Source organism: Trichomycterus rosablanca, chromosome 14, assembly GCF_030014385.1.
Source record: "Trichomycterus rosablanca isolate fTriRos1 chromosome 14, fTriRos1.hap1, whole genome shotgun sequence".
Taxonomy (NCBI): Eukaryota; Metazoa; Chordata; class Actinopteri; order Siluriformes; family Trichomycteridae; genus Trichomycterus; species Trichomycterus rosablanca.
Window position 1 is genome coordinate 26,972,883 of NC_086001.1, and position 5,707 is coordinate 26,978,589.

General features: G+C 34.8%; 1 non-coding gene across 1 annotated transcript; it reads right to left on the reverse strand.

The window, feature by feature from the left end:
- Positions 1-4,887: 4,887 nt before the first annotated feature.
- Positions 4,888-4,961, reverse strand: trnan-guu (transfer RNA asparagine (anticodon GUU)). Its single transcript has one exon. It is a non-coding gene; the product is annotated as a tRNA-Asn (tRNA).
- Between the last annotated feature and the right edge of the window lie 746 nt (positions 4,962-5,707).

The following is a 5,707-nucleotide window of genomic DNA, read 5'->3' on the forward strand; positions in this document are numbered from 1 at the left end:
GTCCACTGTGTTTTATCAAGGGCAGGGTCAATGCAGCTAGCTATCAGGAGATTTTGGAGCACTTCATGCTTCCATCTGCTGAAAAGCTTTATGGAGATGAATATTTCATTTTTCAGCACGACCTGGCACCTGCTCACAGTGCCAAAACCACTGGTGAATGGTTTACTGACCATGGTATTACTGTGCTCAATTGGCCTGCCAACTCTCCTGACCTGAACCCCATAGAGAATCTGTGGGATATTGTGAAGAGAAAGTTGAGAGACACAAGACCAAACACTCTGGATGAGCTTAAGGCCGCTATCGAAGCATCCTGGGCCTCCATAACACCTCAGCAGTGCCACAGGCTGATTGCCTCCATGCCACGCCGCATTGAAGCAGTCATTTCTGCAAAAGGATTCCCGACCAAGTATTGAGTGCATAACTGAACATAATTATATGAAGGTTGACTTTTTTTGTATTAAAAACACTTTTCTTTTATTGGTCGGATGAAATATGCTAATTTTTTGAGATAGGAATTTTGGGTTTTCATGAGCTGTATGCCAAAATCATCAGTATTAAAACAATAAAAGACCTGAAATATTTCAGTTGGTGTGCAATGAATCTAAAATATATGAAAGTTTAATTTTTATCATTACATTATGGAAAAGAATGAACTTTATCACAATATGCTAATTTTTTGAGAAGGACCTGTATAATGAAACTTGAATGAAACAGGGAAGGCGCTAGGACCCCGCGATTTCCTCATTGCTCCTCCAAACGCAAAGCAAGCGCTTTGATCATCAGTTTTATACTTCACATTCCAGGTTTCAGTTTTCAGTTTGTTTTCAAATAACAAACAAACACACAGTGAAAACGCCTCGTATTTTAATTTTCCGAAATCAGCATTTATATCAGTTCAATTGGAAATAAACGCGCACGCGCGTGCATGCGCTTACATGCTTATATTATTGTTTAGACAGTGTAAATCAAACACAAGTGTTAAAAGTAATAATAACGACGTGTCCTGTTGTTCTGACTTTTGTGTTTGTATTAGTGACGTGCACATATTTGCTCTATCTGCAGAAAATTAAAGTGAGGAAGCGATTTTCGTACTGGACGTTGTAACGTTGTCATGTTAGTTTTATACAGAAGTCAGAACAGGGGTCAGATCATGTCGTTATTACTATCAATGTGTGTTTGTTTGTTATTTGAAACGAAACTGAAAACTGAAACCTTTTTAATTTTGGGATTTAAAGTGAAAAACTAATGACCAAAGGTACACAAACACCTTTGCATTGTGCTTGGGGGTAGTTTTCATTCCATATATATCAAGTTTCATTATATATATATCAAGTTTCATTATATATATATCGAGTTTCATTATATATATATATCGAGTTTCATTATATATATATATCAGGTTTCATTATATATATATCGAGTTTCATTATATATATATATATATCAAGTTTTATTATATATATATCGAGTTTCATTATATATATATCAGGTTTCATTATATATATATCGAGTTTCATTATATATATATCGAGTTTCATTATATATATATCAAGTTTCATTATATATATATATATCAAGTTTCATTATATATATATCAAGTTTCATTATATATATATCGAGTTTCATTATATATATATCGAGTTTCATTATATATATATCAAGTTTCATTCCATATATATCAGCATTTGCTATATATATATCAAGTTTCATTATATATATATCGAGTTTCATTATATATATATCGAGTTTCATTATATATATATCAAGTTTCATTCCATATATATCAGCATTTGCTATATATTTCCTGTTTGGCTTGCACCAAACACCTAATTGATGTGTGCCATATGTGGTTCTGTGATGAGAAATATAGGTGGTACTTGGAAGTTTTGGTTTGATAATGGGTGGTACTTGGTCTTAAAAGTTTGAGAATAGGATATAGGATATATAGGATATAGGATATATAGGATATAGGATATTTTGACTAGGGTTGTATGTATGGTGCATCATTAAACTGTTATACATTATTTGATTCTATTAGATGAGATGGTTTGTCTCTGTATTGACTCGCGATTCATTTAACCCAACTGTGAGGTTCTTTTTTACCCAATGCTGGGTTCATTTTACCATGAATTTTACTGTGATATGTGAATACTACTACTAATAATAATAATAATAATATTAATAATAATAATAATAAACAGCACAAAGATGTTTTTGAGATGTTTTTTCATTATATAGTATTAATAAAAATAAATGACTGAATATAAAAATGTATCTGGATACACAAAAAAACTAATTAGGAAAATGTTAACAAAATCAGACAGTTAATAATTAATATATTAATTACATTGTTGAAAATCCTGCATTTCTTTGTAATGAGATTAAGCATAAATACATTTAAGAAAGTACAGCATTAAAGCTTAATCTCATTAAAATAGGCTACAATTTAACACTATAATACAAATGATTAATGTCTGAATTATATTAACTAATTATTATTTAATAACTGTGATTAAACAAAAATATAAAATACATCTAACATACATCTTAAACTGCTCTTCTTTACATGTTAAATTACTCCTCTGTTGAATAAATCACGGCCCCTGAAACCCGTATAGCTGAAGATTTACCATTGTGCTGGTTCACTACCTGCTGTAATGATTCTCAAGCTGGAGACACTGTTTATGAAAGTGTAAATCAAAGCAATAAAAAGCTCTAAAACAAACATCTACTGCTTGGATGAGAGACGCTGCTCTACAGGACTGTAATAAACCGAAAACAATGATCATGTCCAAGCTCTAATACCAACAGGAAAAGCTTCCTCTGTTCCTACTGCTGCAAATACTCAACCATGTTGGATCCAGACTGTTATAACATAAACATTTCATTCTCATGTTTCCTCTCCTTGTTTCTTGGTCTCCAGAAGACACTTCAGAACAGCAGGAGTTGGAGCTTCATCTCTGTAACCAGACTCAGTTCCAGAACTCTTTCATTTCTGCAGGTTTTGTAGATAAAGAACTCTTGGAAGCATCGATTTATTCTTCTGCTCTCAGAGGTCGTCTTTTCAGCTCACTGTGCACAACAACATCTACTTCAACTGGACAGTCAATCACTAAATGTTCAGTCTAATGACTTGAACCTTGTAGTAACTCTAGAAATGTAAAACTGTAATATGGGTGAACAAGTCAAACACTTTTTGTAATAACAATTATCCACTGCAGACCCTTTAAGTGATTTTTTTGTTGATTGCTCCAGTGTGGAATGAAAAAGAATGATGGTGATGCTGGAAGTCACTGGGTGAAGAATTCCTCGTTACTCTCATAACTCACATCATCCTCATCCTGAACATCTTTTACTTCCTGCAGCTTCTCCTGCAACTCAATCCTAACAAAATTTAACATAAACTTTAATATGAAATCAACCACTCGTAGTCACCATGTACTGACAGTGTTTACAGTGTACTTTGTAGTGGTTGTTGTGTTAGAAAACATTGCAGAATTTCTTCTTAGCAAAGAAACCCTTTTATACCCTGATTATTTATTATATTTATATAGAGATTACAATGTTTAGTTATCATCCTCATTTAATCTGTTTGATTTGATTATTTTATTAGACTTTAAAAACTGGTCTATACATAATTGAATAGGCACTTTATATAAGTTTACCATCCCATTACTTCATAATCCTACAGTAAAAATACTTAAACACTTCATAAATATGAGGAATTCATATTATAGTTTGTTTTGCTTATTTTATGGAGTTTTAAATGTTTCCATTTGCATAATTTTACCATCTAATTTCTTTAAATCATCAAGGTAAAAACAGAAGATGGTATTATGGGTAAGTAGGACAATTATTTAAATATAGTGGATTTAACTGAAAGCAGGTTTCTTTATTTTTAATACCAAAGAAGGTCTGAATTTGGAACATGTAGATTGTTCTACATTTAGACTAGAACAGACTTTATTTCTGCTACATCTGTGTGCATCAGGACTCGATAAGTTTATTAAAATGTAAAACTTCTTTCTGTTTAATCTAATGTACTAAAAGTCAGAGCATCGTACCGTAAAACAGGGTTTAAATGCGCACTAAAACTTTTAGTGTACACAATGTGATCAGTACCGTAAAACAGGGTGTAAATGCGCACTAAAACTTTATTAAGTAGAAATAGTGGGACTGAGCAAGTCTAAAACAAATGCAGCTCCCAGTTTCAACCTCAAAAAGCTTCATAAATCTCTTTTCTAGCAAGAAAACTCAATAAAAAACAAGAACACAACAAGAACTCAGCACGTTTTCTCCATTTAAATGATCCTCAGGTGAGTTTAATAACAAGCAGCAGAAACAGCGTCCTGTAATAAGAGTCCCAATACCGCTAGATCCCACTGTCACTCTGTTCATTGTAGTGCTGCTGGGTCCTAGTGCCCTATAGTTCACCTACCATACTGCGCTCCATGTGTCTCCTACATGCAGTGACCCACAGTAATACTCAGTATGAGCAGAAAGACGCGACTAACTTACACTTTTACATTTAGTTCTTATTGTTATATTCTGAATTGTGTTTGTTTGTAAACTGTGAATTAGTTCTTAATCTGGTCGTGATGTTAGTGAAATTCTGACCTGCTGCTTAAGCCCGGCTAGCTCAGTCGGTAGAGCATGAGACTCTTAATCTCAGGGTCGTGGGTCCGAGCCCCACGTTGGGCGAGTATCTTCATTTAACATCTACAGAAACCAAAAGAACGTTTTTCCACTTCAGACAGCCGGTCTCCGGTGACTTATCAGGTGGATATTTGTGCTTGTAGGACTGTTGTTCACTGGATGTTTTTCAGTTACTTATTTCCACTGTTCGGTGGGACTACACAGAATAACTACACTGCAGTAAAAGGCACTCGTCCCTGGGTGGGCTTGAACCACCAACCTTTCGGTTAACAGCCGAACGCGCTAACCGGTTGCGCCACAGAGACACAGGCGCTGTTGCTTTATTGGACGGTACACATGGGTCACATGACTTGCTAATGTTTACTTCATGCTAATAAACAGTGTAATTACACAAGGTTACATCGAACACAGTCATGGACAATTTAGTGTCTCCAGTTCATCTCACTTGCATGTCTTTGGACTGTGGGAGGAAACTGGAGCACATGCAAACTCTATAATGATACCACGTCCAAATATGCACGTCAACAAGTAACGAGCGATCAAAGTTTGTGAGCTGATGTACAGCTTAAAAACAAAGAGGAAAAATAAATGAATCGGAGTGGATTTGGCTTGGATTGTTCTATCGGGCCACACCCACTTTTTGACTTAAATTAACAAACAAGTGATCCTTCTCTAACTAGCAGGTATTATTGACCTGGACTTCAAACGTTGTCTCTGACAAGTGTGAGATCTTCTTACTGCCCCTCTCATTCAGGTCAGAAACATGATTATTTTAATTAGCCAAACTTAATGACCCTTCTGTAAATGGTGTAATGTGCTCACTGCTGCTACTGGATTGTTTTTCTTTTCTACAATGTAAGTTCAGACCTTCAGGTTCATGTTATTTGAGATCTCTACATAGATTTCTTCCTCATGTACAGAAAGACGCAGTTCAGTTTGAGAAGCTCACAGCGGGAGAGCGAGTGAGTCTGCGCGTTCAAATGAATCAAATGAGTCGATTCTTTAATCCGGTTCTTTAAGTCGAACGACTGGAATAGACTCGAAAGAGTCG